This window comes from Equus quagga, chromosome 18 (genome assembly GCF_021613505.1).
Source record: "Equus quagga isolate Etosha38 chromosome 18, UCLA_HA_Equagga_1.0, whole genome shotgun sequence".
Taxonomy (NCBI): Eukaryota; Metazoa; Chordata; class Mammalia; order Perissodactyla; family Equidae; genus Equus; species Equus quagga.
The window spans coordinates 43,375,786-43,394,776 of record NC_060284.1 but is presented as its reverse complement, the minus strand read 5'-3'; the positions used below and the strand labels follow the sequence as shown (position 1 = coordinate 43,394,776).

General features: G+C 45.5%; 1 protein-coding gene across 1 annotated transcript in view; it reads right to left on the bottom strand.

Moving 5' to 3' along the window:
* Positions 1 to 2,458, bottom strand: part of CTTNBP2NL (CTTNBP2 N-terminal like) — a 49,265-nt gene extending 46,807 nt beyond the window's left edge. The window contains exon 1 of the mRNA XM_046645485.1: positions 2,400 to 2,458. The gene's annotated coding sequence lies outside the window, so the exon portion shown is untranslated. The remainder of the gene's footprint in view (positions 1 to 2,399) is intronic.
* Between the last annotated feature and the right edge of the window lie 16,533 nt (positions 2,459 to 18,991).

Genomic DNA, 18,991 nt, shown 5'->3' with positions numbered 1-18,991 from the left:
CAATATTTTAGAGTCTATTAAGATAGTGGAGTTTCAGAAGATAGAAGATAGGGAAAATAAAGTTAAATTAAGACAAAAAGTGGACTGTTTATAATAACAAGATGTGCCTTATCAGTGGAGCATGTGTCCAGTCTACTCTAAGGGGACAGATTCAAACGAAGTGCAACACACACTCATTAAGTCAAACTATATACTAGGCATGTGAAAGACACAAAGATGAAAAAAACCCATACTACCTGCTCACAAAGAATTTTTAATTTAATGAAATAGAGTAAACATATACATAAAAATTCTCCGCATACAGTGCTTTTCTTTATCTAACATGACCAAACAGGTGTTGAAAAAAGCTAGAGGAAAGATTTCTAAGACCCAAATGTGTACCAACTTGCTTATTGTGCCAAATAATCACAGAGCATCATTTGCTTTTTCCTCTCTGCTCTTGAAGGCCCTGGAAATCACTCCTTTGATTTCCTCAGACTCTTACCTTAGTTTACTTTCTGTTCTCACTCAGATAATAAGATGTATCTTTTTTGGGATTTCCTGTTCTGCTTTTAGTTTTTCTCTGCTGCCATTGCTGGTGGCCCATGTCTTACCCTCCTATCGCAGGACACTTTGTGTTTGCTGAAGACCCTCCACATAGTTTCTTCTCTGTGCTTTTTCGTTGGAATCTGGAAACAATCACTAAACAGATCTGTGAGCTCTGAGAGTGGCTCTGAAAACTTCGAACCTAACTATTCAAAGGTAATTACCTTCAGTAGGCCCACCTTCAGATAGTCTCACCAGGAAGGTAAAAGACAGCCATCATAACAGACTCTGCGATTCCACCTCCCTGCATCTCATTGCTATCAACTTTGGCTACAGATAACAGTAGTACGATGGACTTCAGATTGAAAGCAAAAGAAACAATCCTAAAAAATATGGCAAATTTGAATGTATGAAAGTGCTAGGAATAGAGATTACCGAGGATTCAATGGCATTAACATTAGGCCCAAATCATCAATATTTTTGCAGCTGCTGAATTGAAGGCCAACTTGACAAAGCCTTTATGAGCACACTACAGAGACACTTTCCGGTAGTCACACGTGCGTGAATAGCTGGAGTTAACCTTGCTTTTATTTATCCTTATCTCTGAGATTTAAAACTTGCTATGACTTTTCATCCCCTGAATTTTGGTCGATGATATTGGTCTTGTAAAATCAATCAACAACATCATAAATGTATCAGTTTCACCTAGAGGGAAAAACCCACCATAAAAGAGGGTCTACAGAGTAACCAAAGGCCACAGGACCAGATTAATCATAAACCTAGACGACTGAACCTGAATTGTCTTCAAACACTTCCTGCCTTTTGTTTCAACAGAACTATACCTTCAAGGTTAACTGCAGTCTCCCCGAGCAACAGCACAGCCCACCCTAGACCGGGAGATACTCACTCCTAATCTACCGCTCTTTATTTGATTATCTATACTGTTTCCTTTGAAAGCCCGCTGTTACTCACCGACAGTCAAACAATATATACTGCATTCCTACCCACACAAGGCCAACTCCACAGATACCCAACACACCCACTTCACTGTGAAATATAAAAGGATGGTTTTTCATCAAGTTCTCGGGGAAGAAATAGGATGGAAAGCAAAAATGAAATGCAACTCAAACCTAAAAAACCCTTAGAAGCTGGGTTCTCCGTCAAGGAATAGAGAGTAGAGGGAAGGTACAAGGGGCGGGCGGGGGGGGCTGGGGAGTTACTATTTCTCCTTCTTCTAGTCTAAAAAAGTCCCGAAGCAGATGAGCTCTCGACTCAGTGGAGAACAGAGGATCCGAGGGGCTTCAGGAGGAAAGCTGAGGGTCAGAGAATGGGGGATGGGAAGAGCGAAGTCGGGGAAGGCCGCTTCGTCTGTGGAGCTGGCAGTCTACATCGGGTCTCCGATTTTTGCTTCGCCCCATCTCTCTTTTTTGGAAAACACTGACATCTTATGGCTGAAACCAGCTCTGGTGTCACCTTAGCGAGCGGGGACAGGTGTAGGGAGGGATGTCTGGCTTCCTGGGGGTACAAAATGGGGTTGGGAGCGGCAGCCTAGAGAATGGGAACCTGTGCGCCCTCCCCCAAGGTTGAGGCGCTGGGCGAGGGGTCCTTTAGATGAGGGGTGTCAGGAGGGAAGCCCATTCTGCGGAGCTGGGGTTACCGGGAGACAATAAGTAGCCGCGAGGACCCTCGGAGGATGAGGAGCCGCCTCCTCAGGGAATACCGGGAGGTGGAGGAGACGGCCCCGCCCCCTCAGGGGTTGGGCGCGAGCGGCAGCTGGGATGGTGGTGGGAGGACACCGGTGATCCCAACTTTGTTTTTCTCTTGAGGACCCGGCCACCCAGCCACCGCCAAACCCCAGCTCCACCGGCTCCTACCTTTTCCCGGCGCTCCGGGCTCTGCTCCCCGCCGCCTCCGCCACCCGCTCCCATCCACAGCCCCCTGAGGCCCCGCCCCCCAGCCGCCAGGCGGGGGCGCTGGCGTTCACCAGGGCCAATCGCCGCCTCGCCTCTCCAGCCCCAGCACCAATCCGCGCCGGCTGGAGGAGGGGCTTCTCCAGTGTCATTTAGGCTCCTCCCGGGGCCCCAGGATCCCTTTTGTTTGGGGAGAGCCAAGCAGGGATTGAGTTCGCGTCACTTCCGGGAGGAAGCATCCTCCTCCGGCCCGGGTTTGGGGGTGGGCTCGCGCCCCTCCCGGCCCGGCTTCTGCAACTTTGCACCTTCTCTGCAGTTTCTGGGGAGGACCATAGAGAGTGCTCGGTGCTTTACCCTCGTGGTCCGGGAAGCTTAGGACTGGCGGGCTTCGGGTTCCCTGATTGATTGGGCACAGTAACGTTTCAGTCCCTCCAAAATGTTAATAAATGAAGCGCGCATTGGTGTCTGCTGTAGAATTGATGTTGAAAACCTGGTAAAGTGGCTTCCCTGCTCTCTCTTTTTCTTGGACGAACTAGTGGGTGTGGTGCTAGAAGCAAGGGCGCAAAGATGAAAAGCCCGAAGACCCTTTTCTCTTTTCACACTACGTTTGGAAGAGAACACTACCTCTGGAGCCCCTGGGCGGGGAGACCGACCCAGCCCAACCTGCCTTCCAGGTAGAAGTCAAATGAATACTTGCAAATGTGTGTGTCAAGGTTTTCCGTGCTATGCTTGCCAGATGAGGGGTCATTTTTGTGTTCTTGTCCCCGTGGTAATGTGGACAATTGTTTGCGGTGAGGCTGAAACAAAGGAGAGTGTAGAGGATGTAAGGAGTTATCTGTCCCTTCTTGTGAAGACAGGAATGCTGGTGGCAGCAAGCCCTACCACGACCAAATATCCCGGAAGGGAGAGGGTGCATCCCTATCTGAGATCAAGGTTTCTGCATTCTTTTCCCAGTTCACAGATTGATTCAGCTGGTTGAAAGAAGAATAACCACATTATTTTAAATATAATAAATGCCTTTTAATTTTAATATCTAATACAACTAAATATAATATTTAATACAATTAAATATAATGCATAAATACTGTATTAATTTTAATACATTATTCCTAATCTTAACAATTATTACTAAGCAAGGCAGTATTAGGGGCCTAGCACCTCCGGAGACCCTGCCGGTGCAGCCCTGCCCTCATGCAGTTTACGGTCTGGTAGGGGGATGTGGTCAGTCTGTGCAATCACAGGGAAGTTTGAAGAAAGTAAACCAGTATTTATGTCATTACTGTGCCAGATACTTTCATACAATGATATCTTATTTAATCTTCACTACTATATAAAAAAAATCTTGCCTAACCTAAGATAGACATCACTATGCCCATTTTAAAGATGAGAAGATAGAGATTCAGAGAAATCAAGTAAAGTCATAGAACTAGTAAATGGTAAAAACAAGAACTTCCAACAAGGATGTGTGACTCCCAACCTGTGCCGTATTGTGCTCACCACACCCTGGCTCTCACAAGGAGCGCTGGTCTAGAGCCTGGGCTGGGATGACTATAAAACCAGCTTTAGAGCCAGAGAAATCTCTGTGTCTCCCCGTACTGATTGTGGCCCTGAAAGGGGCATCTCTGTATATGAAGGACAGCAAGGTTTACTGAGGTTCTCAACAGCAGCCCAAGTACTATGGAAGTAATGAAGTAAGAAATTCAGAATGTCAGAAAGACATCATTCCCTGGGTTCAGGAGACTGACTATCTGGAAGAGAAGGATGCAGGGCCAGGCACATAGTAGGTGGTTAATAAGTCCTGACAACTTGAAACAAAATGTCTGAAATGGTTAAAAACACAGAGTGTTAGGCGCTGGAATAGGCCCATGAATTTGAAAAATCCCATTTCCTCCTCCTCCCTTTGCCCTGCCTATGGGTGTGCAATGAGGAAGTGCCTCATTGCCTGACAATGAGACAGATGTGGGAGAACAGGCTATTTTCTGCCGGCTTCTGAGTCACTCTGAGAATTGTCCCAGTGAATCAGCTCCCCCCTCCTCCCCCTCCCTCCCTTTGTAGCTGTTAACCCGCCATCTCCCATTCTACCCCAGGCTGCCCCGCAGGCGCAGTGCTCTGTTGCTTACTTCCTCTCCAGCCCCTGGCAGCCCCCTGACTCTCTGGGCTCCCTCCTGCCCATTCCTCAGTGACTGTGGGAGGACCCGGCAAGAATGAGATCATCCCTGCCTTGCAGGAGTCAGAGTCCTGAGGGCATTCAGATGGCTTTCCTTTTAACTCAGCACCCCTGGAGGTAGCAGCCTTGAGAGAGAGTTCTGGAGTTTGTGATTCTTCAATACACAAAACTTGTAAATAGGGGCTGGCCCTTGGCCGAGTGGTTAAGAACACTCGCTCTGCTTCGGTGGCCCAGGTTTCACCGGTTCAGATCCTGGGTGCAGACATGGCGCCGCTCATTAGGCCATGTTGAGGCAGCATCCCACATGCCACAACTAGAAGGACCCACAACTAAAATATACAACTAGGTACTGGGGGGCTTTGGGGAGAAGAATAATAAAAAAATTTAAAACATTTTTAAAGAACGTGCAAATAAATTTAGAGCCTGGTACAAAGGTATAAAAGGAGGCAGAAAGTGAGTTCATAATAATATCTTGAATTGGTATAACACACTGTACCATTTTTATATCTTTTTTTTTTTTTTGAGGAACATTAGCCCTGAGCTAACATCTGCTGCTAATCCTCCTCTTTTTGCTGAGGAAAACTGGCCCTGGGCTAACATCCGTGCCCATCTTCCTCTACTTTTTTTTTTTTTTTTTAATTTTCACTTTTTTTTTTAAAGATTTTATTTTTTTCCTTTTTCTCCCCAAAGCCCCCAGTACATAGTTGTATATTCTTCATTGTAGGTCCATCTAGCTGTGGCATGTGGGACGCTGCCTCAGCGTGGTTTGTGGTTTGATGAGCAGTGCCATGTCCGCGCCCAGGATTCGAACCAACGAAACACTGGGCCGCCTGCAGCGGAGCGTGTGAACTTAACCACTCGACCACGGGGCCAGCCCCCATCTTCCTCTACTTTATACGTGGGACGCCTACCACAGCATGGCTTGCCAGGCGGTGCCATGTCGGTATCCGGGATCCAGGCCGGCGATCCCAGGGCCTCAAAAGCAGAACGTGGTACTTAACCGCTGCGCCACCGGGCTGGCCCCTATATCTGTTATTTTATCAACTTGCTAGTAAATATTAAATGCCTTCTGTGTGTCAGGCAACAACTTAGTAAGAAGAGGTGAAGATTATAGACCATGTCAATTTTTCTCCAAGTAGGTAAACTTCCCAGGTAGGTGATCCGTAAGTGTTTTTTGCTGGCGCTGATGGAGTAAAAGAAGGCTAGGTTGGAAGGGAAAAAACCCGGGGTTCTGTCGGAGTTCTCCCTCTGTCACAAACTCAGTTTCCTAGGGCTGCTGTAACAAATTACCACCAACTGGGTGGCTTAAACAACAGAAGTGTATTCTCTCTCAGCCTGGAGGCTACACGTCTAAATCAAGGTGTTGACAAGGTTGGTTCCTTTCGGGGAGAGGGGGCAGTCTGATGGAGGATCCATTCCACGCTTCTCTCCCAGCTTCTGGGGGTTCCCGGCAATCCTTGGCAATCCTTGGCTTGTAGCGACATCACCCCAGTCTCTGCCTCTGTCTGGGTGGGTTTCCTCCCTCTGTGTCTTGATGTCTCTATATGTCCTCTCCTCTTATTGGATTTAGAGCTCACCCTAATCTAGCACAACCTCGTCTTAACTCATGACATCTGCAAAGACCCTATTTGCAAACAAGTTCACATTCTGAGGTTCCAGTTGGACATGAATTTTGGGAGGGGAAACCATTGAAACCAGTGCTCAAACCTTTGCAAAGTAACATCCCCGCTTAACGTCATCTAACTGCATTAGTAAATGGCATGAGAGTAACAAACGAATTCCTAAAGATCATTTCGGTTCTATGATTACATGAAAATTATATACGCTAGAAGCATTTCTTGAGCCTTTATGCCAGGCACTATAAAACTGCTTTACAGTACATCTCACTTAATCCTTAAAAGAATCCCAGGAGATAGATGTGAATATTTCCATTTTACAAGATGAAGAAATTGAGACATAGAGAGGCCCATGGTTGTGGAATTCCTAAGCGATGAACATAGAGTATTTACTCAGATCTGACTCCAAGGTGCACCCTCATAATTACTATGCTGCATCATCTTTTCTTTACGCTAAATGGGTTAGGAAGATGGGGAATGCAAGAAATATTTTAAAGTTTGATTTATGGAATACTCAGAGTTGAGTAGCAATCTCCCTGGGGTTATGTGTGCAGTTTGGACCGCTTTTAAAACAAGGGACAGCAAGAGAGGAGGGAACAGTGGGTGGCAATGAAAGCTTGGTAGGGAAGAGGGTACTTACTGAACCTCAGTCTCCTCATTTGTAAAATGGAACAATAGTTCCTGCCTACAACACCAGGTGGTTGTGAACATCCAAGTGAGATGGTGGACATGAAAGTACCTGGTAAAGTCTATGAGGGATTGTTGTAAACGACCTGGGAGATCTTGCTCTAGTTGTTTCTCCTCTCCCCGTCTCAGCCCTCCAGCTAAATATCCGGGGTTTGAACATCTGGGGCTAAGACTCCTTCTAGCTGTGACCCACTGGGACTTATTAAGATGCTGGATGAGCTAGATGGAGAAGTTGGAGTGACTGGGAAAAGTGACCTGGCCTGTCTTGCCTACCTCCTGTTCCTCAAGCCTCCACCCACCTCCTCCCCCAGGGGATCTGAAAGTCGCAGTCTGGAGCCAGAGAGGGCTCTCTTGGCCGGGACCAGGCTGAAGCGCGAAGGAAGGTGTGCTCTCCACGGCTCCCTGAATTTTCTCCCATCATTTGTTCGCACAAGGGGCTTTCGGAGTTGTCCTTAAGCGTTCTCTTCCTGCTTGGATCGGCCCAATCCGGGCGACACGGCACAAGGGTAGTTGAGCGATTTCTGGGCGTGGCCCTCACTGTGTTCCCGAGCGTACTGCTCCCCCTAGTGCTGAGCGGTGAGTCCTGCAGCTGTCAGCTTCCCTCTTGGACGACCCAGGGCGATCGAGGGAGGCCTCTCACCTGACAGTTTTTCCTTTAATGGGCGTGGCCTGAGATCACAGCAGGTGTGGGGTTCCAGGGACCAGTAGTTCGGAAAAACCACGTTCAGGGACAGATTCTTCTGGTTTTTAGCTAAATGTTGGGGCCAGCTTGGCCATGAGGGAGCCAGGAAACTCTTATCCTGGATTGCGTAGGGGGAGGTTGGAAAGGAAAGGAAAAGAAATCTAACATCAAATGCCTACTATCTATCAGGCCAGGTGCTTTACGTAAATTACATGTATAATCCTTGTAATCTTTACGTATATAATCCTTTACATATATAATCCTTGTGACCATCCTAAGAGGTAATTGCTATTACTTCTAGTTTTTCGAATAAGAAAGCAAGTTCAGAGATGGTAAGTGTCTTGCTAAAGGTCATAGAATAACAATAACAATGACAACATCAACCAATTATTTAGTGCCTACTTCACACAGGGCACATTATTTTTTTAATCCTCACAGCAAACCTTTAACATAGTTACTATAATCTCCATCTTACTGATGAGGTCACTGAAATTTGGGTAGTTTAAGAAAGACATAACTGAGAAGCTTGACTGAGATCAAAGAGCTAGGTCCTCCTGACTCCAGCCCCACACTGTTTCCTTACCACCCTTGCTTCATGGAGCTGGTGGGTGGTGGAGGTGGAACTGAGCCCAGGCCTGTGTGACTCACTGTTCTTTCCATTACTGGGACTGCCTGGCAGCCCTTCCCGACAACCAGGAAACTAAGGCCATGTGATGTTATGGATTTCCAGACTTGAGATAGGATGGCAATGAAAGAGCCAAGGCTGAAGTCTGTGGGATCCTGGAGACAATTTGCTTGGGGTAATGCATACCTGGGGCAGCACCCTGGGACTTGCACAACAGTATTGCTGTTAGGGGCCTTGCGGAGAGCATCCAGAGGACCCTTAGTCCTGTCTCCTTCATCCTATGTGCAGCTCACATGCTTCTGTGAAGTTGGTGGGCCAAGATGGGGAATGCAAAGCTCACAGAGGGGCTAAAAGGAAAGGTAGATGGGGTGCAGTCTAGCCCAGACGGAAAATTCCTGGAAATAGAATGAGATAAACCATGGAGTTCCCAAATCACCCAGAAACTTCCTAAGGATTTGTGTGTTTTTTAACTCCTCCCCTCACCCCAAAATACAGATTAGTCATAGGTCCCTGGAAGAATGCTCTATGACCCTTTGAATGAGTCTCAAATTTTCCTTTTCATTCTAATCTTTGAAATTATTAAATTATTATTGAAAGACATATACCAGAGGATGAGTTGATAACTGGTTGACGTTATGTTTCTTATTTCCAGGTATAAATTTCATAGAGGCGACAGGTGGGAAAAAGATATCAATTGGCTACATTTTTTTTTTTTTGGTAAGTTGACTTATTTCATTAAAGATTAACCTTTTCCCTCTCTTCCAACCCCTCCCCTTTCCATCTCTCTTCCTCTTCCTCCTCTGTCCCTAAAAGTCTGAAGCCAGGCCACCTTTCTGTCCCTGCTGGTTATTCAGATGAAGCTCTGGGCCACAAAGGCTGAAGCTGACCCGAAGGCTAGTCCTCTTTCTCTTTCTCCTCTGTTCCTGCTTCTTCCTCACACATGGCCTGACATTAAGCAGAAAATAATTTCTGTGCTATGGTCAAGAGATGCAGCTTCAGCTCGGCCGGACTGCCCTATGGTTTAGATCCTAAGAAAGCCAGTTACACATTTCTCCTGATCTGTTGTTTCAACTGATGCACCACACAGTTGGCCGAATGCATCCTTGTGGCGCACAAAAGGGAGAAATATTTGCAGGGGAAGTAATGACCCAGTTACAGCTGCACTGTTACTTCTAGGCAATTTCCTAGTAGGTGGTCTTTTGGAGTAGGCTAGTGCTAGAAGCTTCTATGCCCTCATTTCCTGCTGAGCCCCTGCAGGAGGCTCTGTCCTGAACAAAGTGGCTAGGTGACCCAGGCTTCCTGCTTCCTTGGGAAGAGTCTGTACATTTCTCATCCCCTTTTCTTTCTGCCACCTTACCTTTCACTTGCCTTCCTTTTATTCCTAAAATAATCATTGAGCGCCTATTGTCATTGCCACAAGAAATAAAGCACAGCTCTGGACCTCAGGGCACTCACAGTCCTGAGGGGAGGTAGATTTGAGTAGCTTTCTTTCTTTTTCTTTTTTTTTTTTTGAGGAAGATTAGCCCTGAGCTAACATCTGCTGCCAATCCTCCTTGGAGCAGAAGTTCTTTTTTTTTTGCTGAGGAAGACTAGCCCTGAGCTAACATCCATGCCCATCTTCCTCTATTTTGTATGTGGGACACCTACCACAGCATGGGTTGACAAGTGGTGCATAGGTCCACACTCGAGATCCAAAGCAGCAACCCTGGGCTGCCAAAGTGAAATGTGTAAACTTAACCGCTGTGCCACCGGGCTGGCCCCTCTCTTGCTTTCTGTACCCACACTTTCAAATAAAATAACTCAACCCACTGTCTTACCTCATAATCGGGACTCCACTGTCTTACATCATAATCAAGACTCCTCCAGATGTAAGTGACAGAAAATTCCATCCAATCTGGCCAAAGTGGAAAGGGTTTTTATTGGCTCATGCAATGAAAAAGCCCAAGAGTAGGCTGACTTCAGATGAGGCTTGATCTGGCTTCTCAAAAGATGTTATCAGGACCAGGTTTCTCTTTCTGGATCTCTCAACTCTACTTCTGTGTTGGTTCTGTTTTCAGACATGCTTTCTTTCACAATTGGCAATAAGCATAGTAGCTTCAGCTTCATATTGTAGGGAAGAAAGACATTTCCTCTACCCGCTCTGGGTCCTTCTGGCTGGACGTTGAATTAAATTCACATGAGACAGAATAACAGGAGAAAATTAAACAAAGCTTTATAACATGTATACATGGGAGAGGCTCAGGCAAGCTGAGCAACTTGCCAAAATGGTGGAAGCTCTCCCGTTACATACCACCCTCAGCTAAAGACAAAGGAGGATGTTGCTCGTAGGGGGAGAGAGTTACACAGTAAACAAGGGTAAGGTTATTATGCAGATTTAAGTCCTTGCTTTCCACAGTGATGAGAGTTTCTAGAGATAAGGTCATTCTCCCTTCTTCCTGGTACAGAGAGGGAGACATCTTCACAGATGGCGATTTCCTTTACAAATGTAAATTTTTCTTAGCAAAGGGTAAGTAAATTCTACTTTTCAGAGTTTCTTTCCTGTCTGCAGTTTTTAAAAGTAACCAGCCCAAAATAATCCTCATGCCAAAGAGATATATCTTGGGGTGGCCAATTCCAGTCCCCCACAATGCCCAGTCATATGCAATAGAAAAGAGCATCTCCCTCTTTCCAAAAGTCTGCAAAAAATCTTGCTCTGTCTTCTTGGCTCTGCTTGGACCATGTGTTCATCCCTGAACTCATCATTGCGCCCAGGGGTGTGTATTGCTTTGATTGGCTAGAGCTGGGTCGTGTGCTCTACCTAGAGCTATGGATTAAGCGTGAGGAAAAGCTATAACCTCAAATGAAAATGTATTCATTCATTCATTTCCAGAAAAAATGGGGATGGATGTTTGGGAAGCAAATAATGAGTATTTATTACATATTTGAGAGTCTGTCTCCACTTTTCTCTCGGGTCAGCTTGACCTTAAGCAGACTGTCTCAACCCTTCCTTAGCCTGGACTTTCCTTGCTGCTGGTCATCGTCAGAAACTCTAGGATGGCTAATCTTTGTCTTTTGTTGCCCAAAGCACTACTAACAAAAGTGTAGCAGCTTTTCACTGAGGATTTGGGGGACTGGAGATGGTATGAGCAGCATTAAAAAGGTTTTTAAAGATTAGAGGTTCTCAGATTTGAGGGTGTATCACAATCACCTGAAGGTCTTGTTAAATCACAGACTGCTGGGCCCCACCTTCACAACTTCAACAAAAATATATTGAGTCCCGTGTGCTAGGCACTAAGGTTACAGCAGTGGCCCAGGTCTTCTCTCCAAAATTCCTCTAGCTTTTTCATGCATAGCGATTTAATTCCTTATTGCCCAAACCTTTCTCATCTCAGTTCTACCCAGGGAACTCTCGCTTTTCATAGCCGGATAAGCCTGTGAAGTCACTTCCTTCAATAAAAAAATCTATTTGTACTATCTGTGGAGGTCAATTGACACAAACTGCAGCCAGCTTCTGTGATAACATTTTTATTTTCCTGTTGCATAGGCAAACAGGGAATGTTGTGGGCGAAGCACAATGCTAGAGGTATTGACTAGGCATGGCTTTCAGAGGCACAAAAGAGGGAGTGGAATCTTCTTTAAGGAGGAGCTGCTTGACTCCTGTAGCATTGTAGAGGGAGTAACTTTAGAGCCCTACCTACTAGCTGTGTGACCTGGGCACATTACCTAACTATGTTGGGTTTCCAATCCTTTATCCACAAAATTGAGAAAATACTGTTTACTACGAGGGTGTAAAGATGAAATGAGATACCTGGAGACTTACACCTTTTTCTCCTTATCATCAATCACTGAGTCCTGCCAGTTTTACTTCCTGAATATCTCAAATCCCTTTACTGCTATTTCTACCACCATCACTACCATGGCGTGTCCATTATCTCGTCTCTCTCCAGGACAACCGCAACAGCCTTCTAAGTGTCTTTCTAGCATTCATTCTAGCCCCCTGCAGTCCATTCTCCACACAGCAATCTGAGTAGATTTTAAGAAAACACAATCTGATCCTGTCATACCCCTTTCTCCCAATTAAAACTTTCCGTGCTCTTAGGATAACCAGATTCACAAAGCCTTCCTTATCCGGCTTCTGCTTATCTCTCCAGGATCCTCTAGTGCCACTCTGCCCCTTGCTCTCTCTGCTCCAGACAACTGGTGACAGATTCTCTCCTTGGCCAAACTTAGTCAGCCTCCTCTGAGCCCTCTTCTCAACTGAGTCTTGACCTTGGCAATGCCAACTTCCACCTTCCCCTGCCCCCCACCCCCTACCAACCGAACTTTAGCAAGAATCCTGCTAAGTCGGTTTAGAGAATTTCCCTGCCCTTGATATCTGATCACCCTGGATATCTAATCAAGTTCTTCATCCCCCACCTTTGACATCTAAGTCCTTGGCCTGTCTTCAGCAAGAATCCTGTCTGTTTAGCAAGAATCCCTCTACCCTTGATGTCTCCTCTTAGTAATGGTCCATCCACTGATCTCCCTCACTCTGCTTGTTGGCTATAAATCCCCATTTGTCCATTTGGACTTGGAGTTGAACCTGATCTCTCGCCTATTGCCAGAGTCTTGACACCTATTGCAATAGTCCTGAATAAAATCTTCCTTACCATTTTTTTTTTTTTTTGAGGAAGATTAGCCCTGAGCTATCATCTGCTGCCAATCCTCCTCTTTTTGCTAAGGAAGGCTGGCCCTGAGCTAACATCCATGCCCATCTTCCTCTACTTTATATGTGTGACACCTACCACAGCATGGCTTGCCAAGTGGTGCCATGTCTGCATCCGGAATCTGAACCGGTGAACCCTGGGCTGCCGAAGTGGAACGTGCGAACTTAACTGCTGCGCCACTAGGCCGGCCCCTCCTTACTGTTTTAACAAGTGTTGGAATAATAATAAACACTGGCTACTTTTCTGTTCCTCTGAGTCTTTGCTAAGGTTATTCCATTTTCTTGGGCTGCTCTTCCTCCCCTATACCTAAAGCCTACACATCCTTCAGATCTCGTCTCAATGTCACTTTCTCAGGAAAGTTTCCTTAGCCCCATAGAGTGAGTGGGTTCCAGTGTATTGCCTTTACAGCATATGTCATGGTTTGTAACTGTATATCTGTGCAATTATTTTGATTAGTATGGCTTTTCATAACTCCTTTGTATGATCCACGAGGGCAAGGAGACCATGCCATTTTGTTCATGACTATTATCTCCAGTACCTTAACATAGTAGCTGGCAAATAGTTGGTGTTCTATAAATGTTTGTTGATTGATTGAACAAATGAGTGAATGAATGAACTGTATGTATGTATGCACTATATGTAAAAGGTGCTCTATAAATCATTCCTTCCAGTCTCCAGCTGTGGTAATAATTCTGGGCACTGTTGTGGGAGACACAACCTTCTGTGGCCTGTTTCAACCTACTGCAGACCCTCCTGGAAGAAACCTAGGCTTGTACCCTTGGAGGTGCCTGGGAAGCCCAGAGAGTTTAGGTGCCTTCCTGAAAAATCCCCTTCTAATGATCTCCCAGGACCATGATTTACTCACTTTTTAATCCTGAATGCCTAGAACAGTGCCTCAGACCTGGTGGTTACTCAATAGATGATCCTGGAATTGAGGAAATGACCCATTTGAGTGTTTCCCAGGAATACAGATAATCCCCTTGAGAGGGTCTCCTGGATGGATGCTAATGGAGATGGATGCTAGCTCTGTCCTGATGGCTGCCAGCGTAGCAAAAGATGCTTGTTGGGAGTAAAGTCCATGAGAGTCTTTTCTTGGTGCCTAGTACTGTGCAACAGGGAAATGGCAATATAAACTTAGCAAGATTTCTTCACTATTTCTACTACTGCCACCTGATCTCTTATAGCATATACCAGTAGAACTAGCGGTTGTGGTGGGGGGAAGAGGGAGGGAGAGCACACAGCAAGAAAGTAGGGAACTGGGTGTCTGTTCCAGGACCTGACTCCACTTCCATCTCCCCTAACTCTCTCCCTTCCCTTAGTGCCAGGCTTTCTGAGACCACTCCCTCTTCCCCATCCTCACCTTCCATCCTCTCCTCATCCCTTTGTAGTCTCACTCCGCCTGTACTGCTCCCCTAAGATTTCCATTGACCGTCTTGTTGATAAACCATGTGGATATGTCTGGGCCCTAACTTGGGCTCCCTGTAGCCTTAGACACTGTTCTCCTTCTTCTCTTGGTGGCTATGATGACACCATCCTCTCTTGGTTGATTTCTTGCCTCTCCTTCTCATTCTTCTTTGTGGCCCTTTCTTTCTCTTCCCACTCTACACACTCCCCTGGGTGAGCCACCTAATCTGATGGCTCAGTTACCACTTCTACTTGGATGACTTCCAAATAGATCCATGTCTCTTGCCCAGGCTTCTCTCCTGAGCTCCAGACTCTGATAGGACATCTCCATGGCACGTGTGACCCTCCTTTCCCCCCTACCCACCACATCCTGCCAATCACCAAATCCTGCCAGTCCTACTCCTCAGTCCGCCTAGTCTCTCCACATTTCCTTTCACTACCTTAGTTCAAGCCACCTTTCTCCCCGCCCATACATTCTGTCAACAGCCTTCCATCTGGGTTTCCTGTGTCTGCTCCCGCTCTTCCCTCTTCAATCCATTTCTGCATGGCAACCAGAGTGATTTTTCTAAAGTGAAAATTTGATCAGGTCACTTCTCTGCTTAAGTGCCTTAGAATGCCATGGGCTTCCCGTTCCTTCAGGATAAGGCACAAACGTGAACATGTCAGCCACAGCCCTTCTTGTCTGGCCGCTGCTTAATTTCCAGCTCCAACTTTTCCATGTCCCTGGCCCCAGGCAGCACTAGAGCTCTACTGAACTCTTGAGTCCCTTACTCCACTATGATGTCTTTGGCCTCAGAGCCTTTGGATGTGCTGTTCTGCCTGAACTGCCATTTCTTGTTTCTTCCAGTCCAGCTAACTACTCCTTTAGGACCCTCCTCAGATGTCCCTTCCTCCAGAAAGCTTTCTGTGACCTCGTAAGGTCAGATTAGATGACCCTTCCCCCATCCTATTTGTTCTCAATGCACCCCATATTCCCTGTCCTTTTACTTGTATCTGTGTCTCCCTCAGACTGAGAGCTCCTCGAGGGCGGGGACTCTGCCTGGTTCATGGTTGTCTTCAGAGTTTGTAGCATAGTGCCCGGCACATAGTAGGCAGGCATGATATTTATTGAACGAAAGAACAAGTGATTTCCTAAAACTTTATCACCGCTAGCCTACCACAGTGATTCAGAACAAGGACACTGAAGCCAGACTGCCTCAGTTCGAATCCTGGCTCAGACCCTGGCAATCCAGGTAACCTTGGGCAGCCGCTTAACCTCTCTCTACCTTGGTTTCACTATTTTAAAATGTTTCTTACCTCATAGGAACACTTTGAGGATTAAATAAGTTAATGTTTAATGCCTGGCGTGAAGTAAGAGCCATATTAAGAGAGTAATCTACCCTACTTTATGATGAAACATGAATAATTTTGGGAGTGAAAGGGATACTATTACATACATCAGGACAACTGATATAAACCAGGACTGTCCTGGGCAAACAGGGACATTTGGTCACTCTACATGTAAGGGCTCATTAGGTAAGTAAATAATGTCCTTATTTTTATTGGTTTTGTTACTTCTTGTCCATTTGCCTCTAGTGACTAATAGTAAGCTCTTCCAATCACAAATGGCCATATGCTTGTCTTTATGGGCAACGGCAGAAGGAAGAACTAGGGAGACAGTGTCTGTGGGATGGAATTGGTAGGACACCATCAAGGAAACAGAAATGAGTTGAACTCGTGGGCTGTGGGTACAGGAGAAAAGGGAGCCATCTCCCATCCTGCTGAAACCTGAGGGCTTGACAGTCATAAGGCCCATGCGCTTTCCCGATGGGTGCCATGATTTCGAGGAGTCTAGTCTTTCCTGGAGCGTTATCTGTGGAGAGGATCTGTGAATGAGGCAGCCTCGCTCCTGCAGATCCTGCTTGACATGCATTTGCTGTCTCCTCCATGAGTTTGCTGCTTTCTCTCAAACTGTTTCAGAAACATGCAGTTCCATTTGCTTCCCCAACAGGGAGTGTCTTTTCATTACCTTAAAATAGTTGTTTTTATAAACTGGGATAAACACCTGGTGGGCAGGAGTTTTATCTCATGGTCATTCCAATTTGAATTTCATTATTTCTTCTGCTTACCTGGGGTGGGGAAAATATACTTTCGAAACACAGTTTTCCTTTTTCTGGTTTCCCAGCAGACACATCATCAGATAACAGCACCTCTGCAGCTGGCTGCATCTGCCCGGAATAGCAATTGCAGGCAGTTCTGGGGGTGACAGTGGCGCGTGAGGGGAGGGGTGGGGAAGAGAATCTTTCCTTATCTTGAAATTCGGAAGCCTGAGAAGGTGCCATTCAGAGATGTGTCCCAACTCCAGCCTCACACCCTCTCCTTCTAAGGTGGGAGTAGTGGTGGTAGTGGGGAGGAGAAGGGATAAGAGAATGAATGAACATTTAGTGACACTTCCTATGTGCCAGGCAGTGGTAACTTTCTATTTCATTGCTTTTTTTTTTTTTTTTAAAGATTTTATTTTTTCCTTTTTCTCCCCAAAGCCCCCCGATACATAGTTGTGTATTCTTCGTTGTGGGTTCTTCTAGTTGTGGCATGTGGGACGCTGCCTCAGCGTGGTCTGATGAGCAGTGCCATGTCCGCGCCCAGGATTCGAACCAACGAAACACTGGGCTGCCTGCAGCGGAGTGCGAGAACTTAACCACTCGGCCACGGGGCCAGCCCCCTGCTTTTTTTTTTAAGGAAGATTTAGACCTGAGATTACATCCGCCTCCAATCCAAGTCTAATTGCTGAGGAAGACTGGCCCTGAGCTAACATCCGTGCCCATCTTCCTCTATTTTATATGTGGGATGCCTGCCACAGCATGGCTTGATAAGTGGTGGGTAGGTCCGTGCCTGGGATCCGAACTGGTGAACCCCAGGCCACCGAAGCGGAGCTGGTCAACTTAACAAGCGCGAAACCAGGCCAGCCCTTCCATTTCATTTAATACTCAGAACAACCTTAGAATATATATTTTAGTCTTTCTACTACATAGATAAGGAAAGTGGAGTTCAAAGAACAATAATAGCATGCTAAAGATATATCAATAGTAGGCGGGAATTTGAATATGCTTCTGTCTGATCCAAACCCGAGGACTTTTATGTCTCTGAGGCCCTCAGAGGGGTGAGAATTTGCTCAAGTCACACAGCCAGCCTAGAAGGAGATTATATCTTTCTAACTTCCCAAAAGAGAGAGGCAGCACTAGATGATTTCCACAAAACATGCCAGTCATGTGCTTAATTAATATAGAAGGGAGAGGGAGAATTGAAGAAGATTTTGGCTGTTAGTCATTCCGTCTTTCATTCATTCAACATACATATATATAATGCTTAGTATGTGTCAGGCACAGTGTATCAACATTTATGAAGAATAAAGTCGAAAAGGCAGGCTTGAGGGTATGTGTGGTAATTGATCTCAGTTTTGGCCATGTTGAGATTGAGCTATAGGTTTTTCATCACACATTTGGATATTACTGTCTGGAGCTCTGGGGAAAAGTCTGTACAAGAAACACGGATTTGAGAACTACCCTAAAATAGGTGGTAGTTATTCCATTAGCAATGAGTGAAATAATTAGGGTCATGTGAGGGAGACGAGCATTGAGGATGGAACATCAGGTAATCCTGACGTTTCAAAGGGCAAACAAAGTGAAGAGTTCATAAAGAAGATGAAGAACTGTCTAGAGATGCAGGTGGAGAGTCAGGAGAGAGAGATGAATTTAGTTAGATTGTTTTTCTATTTTCTTTTTAAAAATCAGTGTATTGAGGTGTAATTTACTTAGAACCAATGCACCCATTCTGAGTGTAAAGTTCCCAGACAGATGCAACCATCAGATGCTACCACCTCAGCAGCCAGCAGGCAGTTCTGGTGCAGTTTTGACAAATGTATACCCGCCTAAGCTCCACTTTAGTCAAGATATAGAGCCCTTCCATCATATTGAAAATTCCCTCAGGCCCTTCCCTGGTTATTCCCCTGCACTGTCTGTTCCAGGCAACCACTGATCTGATTTCTATCCCCATAGATTAGTTTTGCTTATTCTACAATTTCATATCAATGGAATCAGACAGTATATACTCTTTGGAATCTTGCTTCATCAATGTCATTGCATGGGTCAGTAACTTGTACCTTTATATTTCTGGGTAAAATTTCACTGTATGAATATACCACAAGTTGCTTATCCACTCACCTGTTGATGGACACTTGGGTTATTTCTAGTTTGGGACTATTATGAATGAAGCTGCTATGAACAATTGTGTATGTCTTTTTGTGTATATATTTTTTCATTTTTCTTGGTAAATACCTAGGAGTGGAACTGCTTCCTCAAATATTACATGCATGTTTAAGAGAAATTGCCTAACTTCTTTCTAAAGTGGTTATGCCATTTTATGCTCTCATCAGTAATATATGAGATTTCGGGATGTGCTGTGTTCTCACTGTACTTTGGTATTGTTGGTACTTTTAATTTTCAGCCAGTCAGGTAGGTGTGTAGTAGTACCCAGTTGTGGTTTTAATTTGCACTAATTTGATGACTAATGATTGAGTATCTTGTCATGTGCTTATTGGCCATTCTTTGGGTTTATTTCTGGTCTACTTAGCTCCATTTGTATATATTTTATCCTTACTGCAATACAACATTGTATTGATTATTGCGCTTATAATAAGTCTCCAAGTCTAGTT